The 17,771-nt window shown below is 40.3% G+C and overlaps 1 protein-coding gene across 1 annotated transcript in view; it reads left to right on the forward strand.

The window, feature by feature from the left end:
* Positions 1 to 219: 219 nt before the first annotated feature.
* The window catches only part of tp53i11b (tumor protein p53 inducible protein 11b), a 32,872-nt gene continuing 15,320 nt past the window's right edge, over positions 220 to 17,771 (forward strand). Inside the window, exon 1 of the mRNA XM_084555678.1 lies at positions 220 to 424. The gene's annotated coding sequence lies outside the window, so the exon portion shown is untranslated. The remainder of the gene's footprint in view (positions 425 to 17,771) is intronic.

The raw sequence follows: 17,771 nt of genomic DNA on the forward strand, positions 1-17,771 counted from the left end.
AACCTCCATGCAGTTGTTTTGAATAGGGAAATTAGCAATAAAGACACAAACATTTTTTTTTTACTAATATGTAAATTTGTTTATTTTTGCTATAAAACTGGGCATTTTAATTTGGTGGCCTCTGTGGACTGAGTTTACTTCAGTCATCAATCAGGGATCTGAGCTTTTTGACACTTCCGCGTTGGCATCATTCATTATTTTATATCTTGTCTAAGTATTACGGTAGAAACATCGTGCGTGCTGGTGTAAGCGCAGGTTATTACGGTAGTCGGCAGCCCCCTGGTTTGTTTGCTGCTCCGGGGTTTGTGAAAGCACGGAGCGCTGCGATGATCCTCCACACTGCCTGCTCCGCTCACTCACCGTAACCACGGAGAAACGTCTGAACCCTCGGAAGCATACTCTGGACTACTCTCCGCTTCCTCCTGTAAGTTACACATTATATCCGCTGCTTTCTTTCACCATCTTTACCAATGTCTTTTCCCGCGGTTTATACTTTAAAATGCTCTTCGCCTTTGTTCCTGTCAAACGTCTGGGAGAGTTTATTATCAACTGGTAGCTAAAACATAAGTAATTTCCCTTGTTTTGTCTGTGAAACGCTATTAATGGGAGGTGTTTTTTTTGTTGTTGTTTTTTTTTTACTTCTTCTTTTCATTATTATTTCAGCCTGTGGTTAAGTTGTTTGTTTTAGGTGTGACTCTTCTTAAAATGTGAGGAGCATTGCCACAGCTAGTGGAAGTATTCTGTTCAAAACAAAGTGTTTTAATTTTCCTCCGTGTGCAGCTAAGGAAAACGCCTGTGTTCATTACAAGAAGAAGAACCCTGTTCATTTATTTTCTACCGTTTAGCTCCACATTAACGACGGAGCTGCTCCACCCAGTGACTGTGAAGTTATTCAGCAGCTAAGGGTTAAACGCTGGTTAAAAGCCCTCTGAAACTAAATGTGCTGTCATTATTCACCCTAGTCTGTGCCACGGGTTTCAATTACACCGCTTCCTCTATTCCATTAAAAGATTTTAAAACATGCACTTAACACATAATAAATTGTACTGTAAACCAGGTGAAAGTGGATTAATAGTCAGTGTTGTGGGTCAGTGAGTCAAAACACATTAATCTGATAAATTACAAAAAAAAGCCAGTCTTCCAGTTGTACTTAAGATGGACGTGAACTATAATGTTTATGTGTCTAAATCTGCATTCACTTGCCAAAACATTAGGTACACTAGGGAAAACAAATGTTATATAATGTGACAGTAATGGTCTGAATCCCCCTTCATGACTGTTATGATGTTCAGTTTATGTAGGCACGACGTTAGAAAGGTGATGAATCAAATGCGTGATCATTTCGGTGGACTGACTTAAACACAAAAGTGTTTAATTTAATCTTAATTGGCAAGTACGTGCACACTTTCTCTAGAAACTCGAATTAAGACTAAGCATAGTAATGAATTCACGTTAACTGCAGAGGTAATTGCAGCTGTTTTGGGATAGCGGCCATTCTTTCTTGAGACATAAATCCTTCAGTCTGGGACACTGCTGAACGCCTCCAGTCCACATCGCTTTGTCAAGACTTGTCCTAAGCAAAGTTCAGCAATGCTGCTGCACTGACAGAATAAACAGTCACGTTGTCGGTGTTTAGCAGTCCGCGAGGAGCGTCTCACTTCTATTTCTCACGAGGATTGCTCATCCGGTGACTGCAATGTATTTTCTACGCTGTGACTCCTGAATTTTGTGAATGTTTTAGTTGGTGAGACAGACAATGATATGTTGTATTTTTCCCCTCAAAGTCACACCACTGCTCAGCGCATGATTGTGCATTGATATGCCCTTGTTTGCAATGCCACATGCAATTCAACACACAACAAACCCCAAGCCAAGATGCTGGTCTGGGTCAGACAGAAGCCCATAACATGAGGGAAGCACTGTTGTGGCTTTTTTAAACTCATAATCTCCCACTGAAAATAGCTGTTGTAAGACAAGGAGACAGATGACAAATGTTACCCCTCAGCATGAAGCATTTAAAATTGCGTATTTGCTTTGGTTTCACAAATCAAGTCTTATTCCCATGGCAGCAGTACAGCGCTGTTTTACTCTAATCGCCTTGCGATCAGGAATCAACATATCATCCAGGCTCTGTGGGCGGACTGGGGGTTTCTAATTGGCCGAGGAAATAGAAAAGATCAAACGGGGCTTCCATCTCTGTTTCTTAGCCCACGGTGACAAAGTTTTAGCTTTGTGAACAATCATGAATGTCTGTTGATGATGCCGCGGCTCTGCAGCTGCAGCTAACAGCCATTTCTTTTTCTGCCTGAGCTATTTATTCAAAAGAATCTCAGTCTTTTTTATCCAGTATAAGCGTAATCAAACCATCCGATGTATTCACCGTTATCACAGGAGCACTCTTCCTTCTGAATGCAGAAGTGGCTCTAGTAAAGGGGTCAGACCTGGCTTTATGATAACCTTTTAGACTATTTGTGTTTCCCATGAATGCTTATGACTGCAGGATATTGTAACCTCAGTCAGACTCTTTCAGCTTTTTTTTTTGCAAGCTCTTCTCACTAATGGCTCTCTCATATGCACCACAACATCGCCACTGTCTGTGTCACATTGAAGTGATGCACATTGTCACACTGTCTGACCAACGGACATTATATCGTGCATTTCCTTTTCAAAGGCGGCAGATTCAGTGCACTGCAGAATATGAAGTTTTCACACTGGAGAGAGAGTTAATCTGTTCCCAGTGCCGCCTGGTTGTGACGTTGATTCTCAGAGAGTTAAGCTGTGGCATATGTAGATTGTTATTACTGTGCCTCTGTGTAGTTTTACTCAAGTGGCACTGAGGCAGCCGGTACCACGGAATACAGCCTTTGGCAGTCCCACAGGTCCTTCACACTGTCTTGGCATGCTGCATGCTGGGTAACCAAAGCAGATGGTAGCTCCTTTTTTTTGTTTTAACCCCTCAGTGATTAATTAACACTTCAGTTTGCCACCAGTCCACTAATGAAACGGCAAAATGTAAGTATGACCATTTTGATGGTTATTTTTAGATAGGCTTCATTTGCAGGTCACTGAGCTTGTAAGATGAGTATTTATGCCGAATGAGGTGCTTGTTGCTGACAGATCCGACAGTAGCACGAAGTGAGAGTTTTCTCTTAACAACGGCTGTGAAGGGGATTTACCTCAAGACTCATTTTTATATATTTTATACTAACAGGTGGAGCATATCGTTGAAAACCACAGCTTCCGAATGTGCAGTGCTTGTGCTGTTTTGGCAATTGTCTCTTTAGACGTGTTCTTAAAATAGCAGCAAATATGATTTACTTTGGCAAAACGGTGGTAAGACTTCTGGTCTGTCTCTAGGACTTAGCCATGCTCCAGAGATATTGTGATGCCAGCGAGGGTGGCTTTCTTCCTGGGAACTTTGTTTTTAATGTCCTACTGTCTGCTGTGACACCGAGTTAGCTAAAGGCTTTAATAATGACAACTCCAGCAGATGTGCGTCTGTTTATTTCCAGTGGACAAGATTAGCGAAGCTGAGGCCATATGTTGCTTTTCAGACGTTGCTGTGTTATGGCAGTGACGGGTTGCCCAACTCATTGATTACATCTGGAGAAAGCAGAAAAGTAATTCCATTCTTGAGTGGTGGCTCAAACACTGTAGATAATTTTGGTGTATATTTGGCAAGTCATTTTCCTGAGGCAGTTGCATCTGTCCATATAAACTGTCATAAACAAAATCTCATCCTGCATTCATTATCTTTGATAACCACTTTACTTCACATTGTAATGTTCTACAACACAGTGTGCTGTCTTTTGTTTGACTGGCTTTTGTTGCTCTCTTTCTAATTTCCTGACGTCTTTGGTAAAATTGTTGGTTTTCACTTTAGCTAAGTAATTAATTAAACTTCAGGGAACATTTTACAAGGACTGAACAATGGCAGTACCAGCACCAACCTTCAGCTGGTTAGGAGATAGGTGTGAACTGATTTGTAATTGTATTTATAACTGCTTCGTCCGTGGCAAATGGCTCCTAAAATGAGGAATATGTACTTGTCGGTGCTATGCTGTGAGGGCTGGTTGTTTGATTCTGAATGCATTCGTGCTCACAGTGGAGCATTGTGATTTGTTTTGGCTGCTTGTGTGTGTGTGCGCCTCTGCATTGAGAACTTTTTTCGTTTTTACATGGTTTCACATTTCCCCCTCGCCATTTGAACAAAGTCACCTTTCACTTTGTCTCAGCGGTGCTCATACATCTGTCTAATGTTTCCAGCACTTGCATGGTACATCAGGTTAGCAGACTTCAAAACAAGATGTGGCAACTCATTCCTTGCAGTGCGCATAAAAACAACTGTGAATATCGACGCTGCTGCACGTTGAGATTTGAGATGACAGCTTTATCTTCCCAGAGGTTCACCTCAGAGCCATTGCCGTGCAGGCTGTGTAATCCCCATCTTACCTGTTCTCTCTTTTTTTAATTTACTCAGTGATTCTGTTTAAACGTTTGACCTTTTGCTTCCCACTGAATTCACAACTGTTACTAGTTTACTGCGTTATGGATCACTTAACATGCTGGGTTCATCAAGAGGTTGCTCCACTAAAGCGGAAAACTACTGGTTTGAGTACACAAGCAGATAAAGGTAACGCACTAAAGCAATCAGAGCCTCAGATTTTATTAAATAAATTTACCCTGTTTATGAAATATTTATGAGCTACAACTAATATCATAATTTTACATAATTCCGTTGAATATTTTCTTAATTTACTGGTATAGAAAAAAGGCAGAAAATAGCAAAGACTCGTTCCCAAATTTGTTGCATCCATGTAGCCTTTTTTTTTTTTGGCCTCATCAACAGCCCAGAGCAAGAATATGATCAATTTGTTGAATAACTATGAAAACAGGCATTTGTTTGTAGGCGACAAGCTGAAGCCTGAGGACGGCCGCTGATTACCAAACTTTCCAGGACTGCCAGAAAAAATAATTAGGGATTACTCTTTACAGGTGTTTGTAAAACATAGAAGGAAGCAGACATAGAATGCAAAGTTTGTGTGAATTGGCAAATGGAGTTAAACAGAGGTAAATACATTGGCAGCAGCTGTGTTTGTCACCAGAGCAGATGTCCCTTTCCGACCTTGGTTCAGCAATGAGCGACTTTTCCTGCTGGGATGGTTTATATAACGATGGGAATCTCATTCATATGACATAGATCCCAAATAGTTCCCAAATTTGATTAATCATGAACTCTTTAAAGGCCAAATGGAGTATTGCCAATATAACTGACTAGACTGTTCATCAGTGCTCTATCTCTCTCTCTCTAAAGCTTGGCTCAGAAAACAGGAATCCCGGGTTTTGTCCCAGATGATTTGGTTATATGTATGTGATATAGATATTTGATAATGTGAGGTGTTTACAGAGCCACTCTTAAAGATCCCAAGCCGCTTGTGGATCCATTAAAGCCACCCCAATCAATATCATAGACGTTTGTTATTTAAAATCTGGACAATACTGGACAGTCTTCACAATAACCAATGAGAGAGACAAGTCTATAAGGACATGGAGCTGCTGACAGCACTGTTAAGCAACGGTAAACATACTAGCCCTCTATGCTAACATTAGCTAGCGTACTACTGTATACAGTTACTGAAGCTGACAGTTAAAATTTCACGCCCAGTTCTAACTTAAAAATAAACATCCCCAAATATTTTCGCATCCCCACTCGTTTAACCTTCGACTGCTTCCTAGTCGTCTTTGATTGTCGGTTGGCAAACCACCTTGCAGATGCATTACCCCCACCTACTGGACAGAAGTATTGATCAGTAGATTTACACAAGCTGTTGCACTGCGGCCTCTGTTCAGTTTACATGCCTTTCCATGTGAGATCACGTTGTGTGGTGCATTCAGTGCTCCCTGTCCTCCACAATAATTTTAAGGACGTCCTGTAGTGTGCATAGTTTCTCCTGAAGTGTGTGGTGCAACCTTATTTCAAAATCAGGCAGGATTTTAAAACTACTGTGGTCTGAGCCCAGCTTAACCCATTCCAAACACTACATGCAGCTTTCACCAATTAGTTATTGTAGTTAAATGTTGTGTTACATTAAAGGGGTGTGGTGTAGGATCGACAAAAAAGAACCACCCTGTTAATAATTTGTCATTTTCACTATTAAATACAGTCTTCATTCAAAATTTATCATCCATGATCAGTTTTGTTTGTTACCAATATCCTTCTGCAAGAATCATCGGAACAATTCATCGGACTTGGGTGCACACAGACTCATTAAAACACATACTTGACCATAATTATGATCCATTTGAATATTCATGTCAACAGTATGTACCATATGGCATCCAAATACAGCTGATCTGCCATCAGACTTCATTTTTTCCCCCTCTTTTTCTTCCTTTGTAATAAATTGGAAGAAGCACTTTACATCACTCCATCCCCTGGCAACTGTTTGTAGAGGCAGAAAGGCTTATCATAAATCCTCTGGCCCAGACTTTTCATTTTTCCAAGATTTTCTCTTTGGACTATCATGTCACTGCTCTGAACTAACCATGTAACCCGCTGAAGAAACGTTATGTTACTGTAACAATCACTGCAACAGAAAAGCGTCTTCCCAACGAGTTTTAATAATATAGCAAGCTCAAAAACAAAGAACGGTTCCACTATAGTTAGCAGCTGCATTTTTATGAAGCTAGTATTATTGGTCTCTGTACACAGGAAAGGCCACATATTAAAGGGATTATGATTTAATTTGTGTGTAATCACGGTTTTGTTAGTTTAGACGAAGCCTTTTGTATTATAGAGGGCACTTCCATGGAGCCAGCCATGTTTCTATAGTTGCACAGAATAGACAAACTAAACCCTGAGTCGAGAGGAGGCCTGCCAACATTTTTACAATAAAGCAATGGCCATCATATGTAATTCTACATGTTTGGAAAGGGAAAGAACAGAGGAGGGGTATTTAATTGGTTTCAGCCCACAACCTCAGCACTGGATGCTACTAAATCCTACAAACAAGTTCTTTATTTAGTGAGGATATTTTTATCTCTTGTCCCTGAGGCTTGACCAATAGATAGGGCTGACTGTTATAGAAGCAAATATTAGACCATCCAGATGTACAGTTTGTGTATGTATCTCCACGGATAAGAGGGAACAAACTGTAGTACAGAAATCCTAAACTAAGTCTCAGCCAGTGAAGTAACGGTGTCATAGTTTGTCCATTAGAGCTCAGCAATATGTGGATGAGTATTATGACAAGAAAATGTATATAAATGGAGTTTATACAAAGTGTTTTTGTCTGGTTCAACTCTGCAAATGATCGATGAATCCCAAGGCTCATTTCCTCTGTGGTAATTAATCAGTGCAGCTGGGACAGGTGAGGACAGACCGTCCAGTTGGTTACCATAGGGTACAGATGTGTTAGGAAGAAAAAGTCACTGCTGCATATTAAAGCCTTCCTTCCACTCCTGAATATTCAGAGCGAAACACTGTATTAAGGAACTCTGGGGACATCCTGGTTCATCACATATAATATTTGTGCTATCAAACTTTAGGCTAATTAGCCTTTCCTATAGAAAAAGTTTGAAGGTCAAAATACAGTTACTATATATACAGTTGTACAACTTTATGGGCTAATAGTATTGTTTATTGATTTCCAGTGGCACATCTTGATTTGAAACACTGTGTTTTCACTATTCTGTTGTTGAATGATCTTTAGCTGTAATTTCGTGATGAAAGGCATTTATTTGTGAAAAGTTAGTTTGATGAAACGTACAACAGTGGAAAGCAATTACTGACTGTTGGTAAATGACCTTGTCTTAATATACCTATCGGTACTTTACAGTCACAATGACACCCTACCCATTCGTTCACACAAGCACACTCACATTCACACACCGGTGCCAACACTGGGAGCTAATCAGGGTTCAGTGTCTTGCTCAAGGACTTATTGGCACTTGGGCCATTTCTGAGGATCGAACCACAAACCCCCTATTTCGTAGACAACCTGTTCAACCTACTGAACCAAATTATGTCTTATGTTGTCTTTCCAACATTTGACACTGCAATAAATGGACTTATAGTAATTTTCTTCATACAATGAAGAATATTAAAAGCTATATTGGCCAGCCTTAATAGTGTTTTATGTCTGTAATCACCGGACCTGACAAGATTTTTGGCATTAATGAGGCTGAAAAGCGAGCCCCGTCTTGCTATTGAAAAGTTTAATTTTCTTCTAAGTGGATTTAAATAATGCAATCACAGTCAGACTCTTGCCAAGGGAATAAACCGAGGTGGACGGGTCCAGGAGACAAATGCAACCTTCTTCCTGATTAGATATCTACTTCATCGAGCTTGAACATGAGTCGTCCTGTGCAGGCATTGATTCGCCACTGGCTGAGGTTGATTCCCTCGTTTGTTTCTGTGTAAACTCAGCTGAGCCCGTATGGCATTTGTGGTGCTCGGAAAAAACCTGATTAGCAAGCTGCGTGGGTGTACTCGCATTTACTAAGCAGTGACTTTGGCATGTCTGAAGATGATTTAACAATTTAACACGTGACCAGGAATGACGAGAAGTCATATTAAATTTGTAAAATATGTACTCGGAAAACAATCTGAAGTCAATTTAAATGCAGTGGTGGGTGGTTTGTGTTCTTCTGTGGAGAAGGAGTTACTCACCTATCTGAACATCGTTCTGCCAGTCGTGTGCTGCATAAATCCTCCGCAATTTGCCTGAGGTTCATACTGGTTCATTTTCTTTGCAAAATAAAACCATTCAATTGAGTTGTCAGTTTGAATGAACATTTTACAATCTGAACAGGGATTGTCAAAAACAGCGAAAAGGCTTCTCACACCTCGCTGATGATAGAAGTTCCCAATTGAACATAACACTTTATCACTATGATTCGTCCAGATCAACACTTGTTGGTCATGTAACATTGTGGCTTAGTTTCATTTGTGTCTCTTAGGAGTATATTGTGATTTAATGTTTAAGTCCATCCACAAGTACACAAGCTCCTGCTGCCAAGGATGCAAAAAATGACCAGAAACGCTGGAAAACTGAATCTGAAATCCAATAAACACAGTAAGTTGCCCGCTTATTAAAAATGAAACAGCCAGTTACTGTAGCACAAGTACCTCAACAGAGAACATCCACCAGCTTTGCGACCTCAAAACAAGACATCAGCATCAGTATTTGGACCATTAAAGTGAGTTTTATCAGATTCTTGGTTGGTGGTCAGTGCCTGGGAGTCGTTCCTCGTGTCCTCATCTGTTGTTTTTCAGACAAAAACTCAACAAAGACTCCCTAGAGCACATGCTAATGGCAATGCTGCTTTCCAGTGCATTTACCAGTTGTAAGCAACTTTTTTTCTGCACATATGAAACTATAAACAATGTAGATTTCCATTATGTTACGCTTCAAATGGCATGAATAAATCGTAACCTTTGCTGAATAGTGTCATTAGGTAAAGGTTTGAAATAGGTGCTTCATTCATGCATATCATGGTAAAATATGTAATAAAATAATGTAATGCAATTATATCTGAATCAAAGTTTATGAAAGTAAGTTTTCTTTATTATTTAGTGGTTCACCAAAAAAAAATAAAAAAATTGTAGAAACCATAGTGTCTCCTCTATTTCAGGCATCTTTTTAATCTTCTATTCCTGCACATGCGGTTAAATACAACTTTGTTACAATAACGGCAGTAAATGTTGCGTGTTACTTCCAGCCCGATGTAGCAGGAATGAGCTGTAATGAATAAGTGGTCTATATTAAAGGGTTACCCATGGGAATATTAAGAGCCCACAACAAGTGAATGAACACCAACACACTTTTCTTTGGCATCTGTGTAATTAATTGGCCATGGCTTTACCGTTAATTATTTTTTCCGCACTGTGAATGTGAAAAGGGATTTCATTAGCTTTAGATTTTCACAGATTTCTGTTGCTTTAAGCAACTGTCTGTGCCTTTTGTAGGTCCTTTTATGTGTCTTAAATGCATCAGCAGCTTAAGGGTGATAACCTTCAAAGGCACAGTTTTGGGAGGTTCTGGGAGTGTCAGAGCTGAAAAAAAAAAACAATCCGCTTTAAACTTTGATCCGGACGAAACGTTCCCTTTGACAAACAAAAGAACATATTTATGCCTGTCTGCCTACTTGTAAAGTGGGCTGTGTCTTCTGGTAAGCTGCAGGGCACTTTCCATTTCCTCTAACAGGAAGTAGCACGGCTAAGACCATATAAAATTACTTTTGATTTAAATTATGTTAATGATTTTTATCACAGTTCCTTGATGATGTTCCTGATCTTGAATAGCATACAGATTAGATGTACTTTACATTTGTCATGATTGTTTTGTATCTTCAGCAGACGAGGTTTTGGGCAGCTTATAATATGCACTGGTTCAAGTATTGATTTTCTGCCACAGAAAAAAACGCGTATTATTTGTGCTCTGTCTGCACAACGGGAGCATGATGAACAAAACAATCGGAGTCTGAATAGTATCAAGAATGGTGTGTGTGTGTGTGTGTGTATATATTTGTATGGATGCAGCTGTGTGTATTGTACTGTTTGTAGAAGATCCCTTCCTTACTGATAGGAGGCATTGATTCAAGGATTTCTGTCATTATGAGAGTAGCTATACACTTGGAAAAAAACTCATCATAACAGAGACATCATCGAGACATGCAGTACATTTGGTTAGTAACACTGAAGGTAAATTTGTTTACAAGAGAATGTCACAGAGGGCAGGCGGAGTGAAGCTGAGGTGGGCAGGTGACCGCAAGTAACCTGTGAGGGCACCCACCTGTCAGTCAAATCGCTATGGTCTTAGTTATAAATAAATTTAAGCCTTGATATGATTTAAATGAGTCATACAAAGGTTCTTTCATGTCATGAAAGAGCAAATTAGCAATATAGACCAGAACCAGTTAGTGTGGTCACTGTCATGTATTGCAGTTCTGTTGTTCAAGTATGTGTTCTACACATGAACATTTGGTTTGATCAAGCGCCTAGACCATGTGTAGAAAACAACATTTCCGTACATAATATGAGAAGTCGCACTGCTGCTGCCAGGGGAGTGATTCCAATAGGGCCGAAATGATCCTATCTAACCAGGCTCAGCTCGGTTCAGTTGTTCCTGAATAGAGTGCAACAGCTGTATTCACACCAGCACGAATGAACAAACCTGACGGATAAACGCTCCCGGAACATCGACCTAGGTGTGAAAGCACCCTTAGGTATTTACCCTGGAAAAGTGCAGTGACTGCCCATGTGAACTAACCTTTTCTCTTAATGATCACTTGCCATGCGCAGTAACCATGCGCAGTAAATACATCCAGTATCACAGCACACAGCCATTGTCTGTAACTTAATAGTGATGGGTGAAGGGTTTTTCAGTGCAGAGCAGCAGCATTGATGGCTTTGAAGTGACTACTGCTTAACATGAAGTCTTAATTGGCCGTGTTTCTGTCACTATACTCGTTTCTTTTCTGACAACACAGAGAAAAATGTAAATGAGAACAGCTTTATTAGGAATTCTGCTGCATTGAAATGTGGTATATGTGAGCACACAGAGTATGATAGAAGCAGAAAAGGGCTGAAACCAGAATTTAAATTTTAATACTATTGCATCACCAATTTGTTGACTTCTGCAAATGGAGGGACATGCAGCGTATTCAAACAAAGACTTTGCAGTTTATTTAGATCACAGGCTGTTTTAATAAAAGGGCTTGTTACAGACATCCCTTGTGGGCTTTTGCTACATTTAGCACAAGTGAAAATGAATATATTGTAGTAACAGTCCTGCACTAAATCTTATCTTCGGGAAGTTTAAGGATATCCTCTTTTTAAGTAAGTGGGCGAGGAACACTTTAGATTTCTTCTCATTGGCATAGAAGTTGATCATGTTTCAGACTTTGAGCAAGCTACTGTGAATTTTCAGTGTAGACGGCCACAAGAGATCAGAGCAACATCAAACACTAGATATAAACACATAAAAAACACCTTTTTCATTCCAGGTGTGCTACTCTGTATTTTGGACATTTTTCTCTCTAAAGCCATTAAAGCTGAGGCCAAACTGTAATAATGTGGAATGACTTAGAAGACCTAGCCAAAGTATAGCTCCGTTGGGAGAGAGAAGTAGCACATCAGTGGTAACTGCTGTCCTGTTTTGTTGGCTGTTTTCTTCGTTGTTCTAGCGTGCGCTGTACAGCATGAACATGGGGATTTGTCACACTGGCCAGCTGGCAAATGAAATGTCACCATCATCACTCCTTGTTGCTCTGGAAGCACACAGCTGTTAGAAAAAAGTATTCAATGTCAGAGAAAAAGCTTGCTAGGCTATTGCCATTAAATCACCAGGACAATATTTCAGAGTTTGCTGGTTCAATAAAGTCAGTCTAACTAGTCCCTCAGAAATCATTTCCACCTTTTACTTCATGTGTTTGTATGTATATCATTCCTGTAACGCTGGAATGTGAACTCAGCTCATTGTTATTTTCTAAGTGCAGATCATTTGTTGTGTATATACGGTCACATGCTGTGTAATCAGTGAGTCCACTTTGTGGCCCAGTACTTAGGTTTGTGACAACAACATGGAGGTTGCTTCTGGCATAATACTGAAAAGCTGAACCCGTATCAGCACATCTGCTAATGTTGCTGTCAAACACTCTAGTTGGCTCATTTGAAATGTATAGGTTGTAGAAGTGGGTTTATTGCGAACCTGCGTGTGTGTTTGTGCATTCATTACCTCTGCTGTGCTTGAAAAGAAGAGCACAGGACAAGCTCTCTCCTGTATTTTTAGGAGAGGAACTGATCATTAAAATGCTGACATTTAAATAAGTTAAATTTATGATACTAAAATGCCGAAATAACAACAACAAATAACAATAAAGTGTTGGATATTTTAAGCCCCTCTTGGTGACCTTTACCAAGCAATTAATTCCACGTGAAGAGATTTTAGTGACGCAGGTTGAGCCCTCAAATGAGTCCTCTCCATCATCCAGCAGGGCTGCCTAGCAACCAGGTAGCGCTCCAGCAAGCAAGACGAGCAGAGCGAGGAGCGATCGAGTTGAAGGCTTGAAATAGTCATACCGTGGCAGAGATCGATATTACTGTGGAAAATGTGGAATGACTTTTGTTGCTGTTCACAGTCTGAGGCTGCAAGAAAGTTGTCCCAGTTGCTTCACACTTATTAACATCGAGTGTAAGAAAATATTCTCAGCCCTGTGGGTTTTCTCTAAGGGACACAGTAAGATGTCTGCTTTACTTTTTCTCGGCACAATGAAAATCAGAGAAGCAGAAGAATGTAAACAAGAAAGCTAGAAAGATTCCATCTAGTTTAGAAAGTGAGATTGTTCAACGACCTCTACGGTTTTCCTTAGATTTCTCAATCAAAAAACACGCTGTGTGTAGTGGTTTGAGTCGAATATGACTGCACTGTCAATATACATCATACGCAGCGGTCCAGATTATATATGATTATTATTATATTGTCAGAAGCTCAAACCTAACAGCATGCACCGCCGCAACCAGTGCATTACCACCAATAGAACAAGACTTCCAAATCATTGTTGTTTATGAAACTGTTGAACAGATGAAACCTGTTTCCTGAGCCCACAACACATACACAAGTGACTTTGTTGAGAATTAAACAATTTAAAATGCCTTGTACTGATCTTTTTTTTTTTTTTCTGTCTACACTTGTGCAGCTGCTCATATTTCTCACAGCTCTTACGCTTCAAGATGCAGTTGATAGAACGCAACACCATAACAATAATGTTTCTTGTCTGATACAGTGAAGGAAAATCAATTTCAAAGCTCTTTAAACTGCTCTGGGCTTTTAAGGTTTTAAGGCTATGCAAATGATCATTTAGATTTTTACCCACAATCAAACGGGTTTTGCAGTGAAATGGGATTGACCTTTTACTTGACCCCTTTTACTGTGATGATGTTTTATGTGGCGAAGGAGCTGTAGTTTCCCTTGAAATGTTAAAAATCTCCTCTAAAGTGGCAGCGGCGTGAAAGGGAAAATAATTGGTGCAGAGTTTTATCCACTAATGACCACTGGTTGTGCGGCATTAGAGCCTACCTCTTTAGATCATTTAATTAGTCTTAACTAACAGTTACCCTAGACAACAAGCAATTGACATCCGGTATTTCATGCTACCTGTGGCTCAACTAGACCACCAGCGCACTTCAGTCTAAGCTGTGAAGACATATGGACATGATGAAATGCTGTTCCCTGCAAATGTATTTGGTAAAATACATTTGCAGTGCATTGTGGGCTGATAAAACTAATACAGTCTAATTCAACATCATAGTGATGGTGTGATAATGTGCCTCTACAGAGAAGAGCCAATCTCACAGCAAAATAATAATTAAGTAGTAATAATTACTGGTTGAGTGGTTTCTCGCTGCAGGGCTGTACATTGGAGACAGAGCTTCAAAACTTTCTGTCATCTTAGTTCGCGTGTACATTTGAATGCAGGGAAGCATATTCTTGACGTCTTTCCTCCTTGAGTGCTAGATCGCCGCTGAGCTCTGAGGGTATAGGGCCTTGGAGGAGATCATTCACCTCCCAGCTGCGTGTGTCCACCAGTGTCAGCTCCGCTTTACCTCACCACATCTTTACTGCTCCTGCGTTGGTTTCAGGGTAGGCCTGCTGTGTCAAGATGTTCCCAGAGATAACGACACCTAGCAGGCCTCTGTGAGTTCATACTAGCTGATCCTCACCCTCCTAATCCTGTGCTCCGCATGGGCCCTGTCTAACAGATGGTAATAACAAACCATTACCATACACTGGTCAGGCATAACATTATGACTCAAAAAACATGAAAAACAGCACAATGCCCTGGCCTCCAAATTCCCTAGATTGCAAACTGATCAAGTATCTGTGGGATGCACTGGAACAGACAAGGAAAACCTACACAATATCAGGAATGTGGTCATAATGTTATGCCAGGTGTATATAACAGTATATAAGGTTTTTTGGAAAAACTGGGGGTGAAAGACATTTAAAGGTTTGAGTTTAATTCTGTTTTTATACTGTATGACTAAAATCTTGTAGGAGGCCATGTTTACCATCTAAGAAAATTTGATGTCTTATAAAAACCTGTTCACTGCTGCAGAGGAAATGAAGACCTGCCAAGACTCTGCATTTAGTAAAAGACAAGGTTAACACAACAGTGCCAAAACCAGCTTTGCAAAAACAGTGTATTTTAGTCTGTTATTTTCCACCGTGTACTTCATTTATGAAGGGTTAGCTGCAATTGGCAGGGAGTCAGTAGAGACCCAGCTGGACCACTGTACTGTGAACTCACTTATTATCCACAATCCCAACAGCTAGGTTCATTGTTGTGTAATGATGCACATTTTTTTTATTGATATTTCACGGCATTCAGTTGTGAAACCAATCATTTTGAGACGATGTTTTCCAAAAGATTGCCTCTGTTAGAAGTGGAACAGATATACTAATAACGTCTCATTACGGTGACAATCCTCAGCTTTGCGTGTACTTGCGACTCCCCAGAGACATTTAGCAACCACTCTAGGAATACCCTTACATAACTGTGTTGGCGTAAGTCAGCCAACTATAGAGTAAATTCCCTTTCTGCAGCTGTGATGTAATAACTGAATATTAGGCTGGGAAACTCAAAATCCCAGGAATCATTAGGGCCAGCGCTTTCCGTGGTTACTGTCCTCTGCTGATCTAACAGTATTAATCTGTTTGACTCGGCACAATAATCCATTGATGGTAACAGAGGAGCAGCTCTCTCCTCATACCAACTGCATAGAGACATTATCTGTGTTGTATAGTGTGTAGCTTCCAGGGCATGCATTGGTAGCCTGTTCTGACTCAAGGAAAGAATTCGCTGCCTTCTTCATTGTCCTTTGTTTATCGCCAGCTGTCAGAAGAACTGCTTTTGGTGTTCATCAGTTTTCTCTGCCCTTTCGCCACAAACGAACCTCATTTGTAATTTCCAACACATCGGAGCCAGCATATGTCAGAAGCAAAACGAGTACTTTAGGTGATTTGAAGACGTATGAATGTCAACACCCCTAGAGAGCCGAGTACATCTACTTGATCAGTCCCTCCCCACTTACACACTATGATGTGGCTTTTGAGGTTACTAGCGCCTGCAGTTCACTTGACGCCAGATTGACGTCACAGGCAACTAAATATGTGGCTACAGGAAGAGAACTGAAGCATGTTCATGCATCAGTAGTTTACTTGGCCCAGTGTGCCGTGAGGTGCTAGAAAGTAATTATCCAGTAATGATGTTGGGCTCATTAGTGTCGTGTGTGTGACCACGTCATCAGCATGTTTACACAGGACAGGTTAAATTAGGGGGCTCTCTGTAACAGTGACGAACATTTAGCAGGAAGCCATGAATATAAGACTGCATTGCATTTATTTTTTTTATATAAAAACATAAAGGGCTCCTAAAAATTAAAATTAAAATCCTTCTGCAAGGGGAATAGAGATAAGGGCACCTATATGTATTTGGCCGTGTCAGAGTTGTATTGATTTATCTGCAGACTTGAATGAGCTGCTTATTTACCAAGTATCGTCAGTGAAGGCAAACTTCTTGCTGAATAAAAGTCAACTCTTGATGTGGATTATTCTTTTGTGCTTTCGAGTCAATCTGATATGAACATTGGGAGGAAGAACTTGGCATAATTGCAGCTCTGATAAGACAAAGCTAAAGAGGGTGGATGAGAACACAGTTAATCTGTGACATGAATAATCAGAACTGAAATAGCCATAAGAAAACTCTGGATTACTTATTCTCAACGCAGTTTGTGGTTCAGTTTTGGTTAATGAGCAATAACACCGTTTAGACCTTTCCTTCAGTTTTGTGCTTTACACCCGGGCATTTATCCAGCCACAGATCTTGTAAGCATTTCTTGGAAGTAGCTAGAAGGAATCCGTTTAATCACTGTTGAGTAGTTATCTGAGGATGCTGGGAAATGCGAAACACTCATAGGCTTGAGTCTACAGTTACCCAGCTCCACATTGCCTGAGGCGCTAGGCCGTCATCTTGCCTTGCATCAAGGAAGGCGCGTGCCTTTGTCTTCCCCAGTGACTGGATGCGGTCACACATAATCAAAGAATCAGAGATACCAGGATGAGGTAACACAATTTCAAATTGTCAGAGTATTTTTCCACTTTTTCCAGCAACAAACAGATCAGGTCAGTGATGCTGAGATTTAGTCAAAGCAAACTGATAATACAGTAGTATAATCATTATGGTAATGATGGCAAAACATAAAAGCATAAAAGCACCCAATGTCAATTAAGAGGACCTGATATGCTAGTAAAGAATGGAGGCAGAGAGTGTTTGTGTACAAAGATAACATTTAGTTGGAGAATGTGGCTGTAATGCTCATTATGAATAAAACAGATGCATTAAGAGCCCTTTGTATTTTATCAGAACTACTGACAGTAGAAATGCTTCGAAACCCTTGCCTGGCTTTCTGATGTTGCTACATTCACACCCACTTCACATGCAATTGTGCAGAAGTGAGAAAGGAGCCAGGCTTTTTTGATTCTTGCCTATTTCTGTTTCTCCTCAAGAAGCTGTCTTATGAATACGCTGTTAGTCCCCATATTCAAGTGATATTGTATTTATCCTCTCTCTGTCTGTCTTTGAGTGTAGTGGACCAAGTGAAACTTTGACGTCAAGATTGGGGCTGATTAAAAAAGCCTCAGGATCAACAAAGGCCACAAAGACCTGCACTAATGCCTGCACTAATCCATCCAGCAGTTGGATTAATT

This window comes from Chelon labrosus (genome assembly GCF_963514085.1).
Source record: "Chelon labrosus genome assembly, chromosome: 11".
Lineage (NCBI taxonomy): Eukaryota > Metazoa > Chordata > Actinopteri > Mugiliformes > Mugilidae > Chelon > Chelon labrosus.